Here is a 1,432-nt window from a genome sequence, read left to right as displayed (position 1 = left end):
CACCTGTCAGAAATTTTCGAACAGGAAGAGGAGATGGCAGCCGAAAATAATAATAATGCAAGGAGGATGCTTGATGACTTTACTGCACCTAATTTCAATTTACATGGAAGAAGCATCTCCATCCCCACCATTGGAGCAAACAATTTTGAGCTTAAACCTCAATTAGTTTCTCTGATGCAACAAAACTGCAAGTTTCATGGACTTCCATCTGAAGATCCTTTTCAGTTCTTAACTGAATTTTTGCAGATCTGTGATACTGTTAAGACTAATGGAGTAGATCCTGAAGTCTACAGGCTAATGCTTTTCCCCTTTGCTGTAAGAGACAGAGCTAGAGTGTGGTTGGACTCTCAACCCAAAGATAGCCTGAACTCTTGGAATAAGCTGGTCAAGGCTTTCTTAGCCAAGTTCTTTCCTCCTCAAAAGCTGAGTAAGCTTAGAGTGGATGTTCAAACCTTCAGACAGAAAGAAGGTGAGTCCCTCTATGAAGCTTGGGAGAGATACAAGGAACTGACCAAAAAGTTTCCTTCTGACATGCTTTCAGAATGGACCATCCTGGATATATTCTATCATGGTCTGTCTGAATTAGCTAAGATGTCATTGGATACTTCGGCAGACGGATCCATTCACCTAAAGAAATCGCCTGCAGAAGCTCAAGAACTCATTGACATGGTTGCCAATAACCAGTTCATGTACACTTCTGAGAGGAAACCTGTGAGTAATGGGACGCCTCAGAAGAAGGGAGTTCTTGAAATTGATACTCTGAATGCCATATTGGCTCAGAATAAAATATTGACTCAGCAAGTCAATATGATTTCTCAGAGTCTGAATGGAATGCAAGCTGCATCTAACAGTACTCAAGAGGCATCTTCTGAAGAAGAGGCCTATGATCCTGAGAACCCTGCAATAGCAGAGGTAAATTACTTTGGTGAACCTTATGAAAAAACCTATAACTCATCATGGAGAAATCACCCAATTCTCTCATGGAAGGATCAACAAAAGCCTCAACAAGGCTTTAATAATGGTGGAAGAAATAGGTTTAACAATAGCAAGCCTTTTCCATCATCCACTCAGCAACAGACAGAGAACTCTGAACAAAATACTTCTAATTTAGCAAACTTAGTCTCTGTTCTATCTAAGGCCACTGTCAGTTTCATGAATGAAACAAGGTCCTCCATTAGAAATTTGGAGGCACAAGTGGACCAGCTGAGTAAAAGGGTCACTGAAACCCCTCCTAGTGCTCTCCCAAGCAATACAGAAGAAAATCCAAAAGGAGAGTGCAAGGCCATTGATATAACCATCATGGCCGAATCCAAGGAAGAAGGGGAGGACGTGAATCCCAAGGAGGAAGACCTCCTGGGACGTTCAGTGATCAATAAGGAGTTGCCCCCTGAGGAACCAAAGTTATCTGAGACTCATCTAGAGACCATAGAGA

At 41.9% G+C, this 1,432-nt stretch overlaps 1 non-coding gene across 1 annotated transcript; it reads right to left on the bottom strand.

Moving 5' to 3' along the window:
- Positions 1-429: 429 nt before the first annotated feature.
- LOC112787291 (small nucleolar RNA R71) lies at positions 430-537 on the bottom strand. The gene has a single exon (XR_003194711.1). It is a non-coding gene; the product is annotated as a small nucleolar RNA R71 (small nucleolar RNA).
- Between the last annotated feature and the right edge of the window lie 895 nt (positions 538-1,432).

Source organism: Arachis hypogaea, chromosome 20, assembly GCF_003086295.3.
Source record: "Arachis hypogaea cultivar Tifrunner chromosome 20, arahy.Tifrunner.gnm2.J5K5, whole genome shotgun sequence".
Classification (NCBI taxonomy): Eukaryota; Viridiplantae; Streptophyta; class Magnoliopsida; order Fabales; family Fabaceae; genus Arachis; species Arachis hypogaea.
This window is presented reverse-complemented; position numbering and strand designations above follow the sequence as displayed.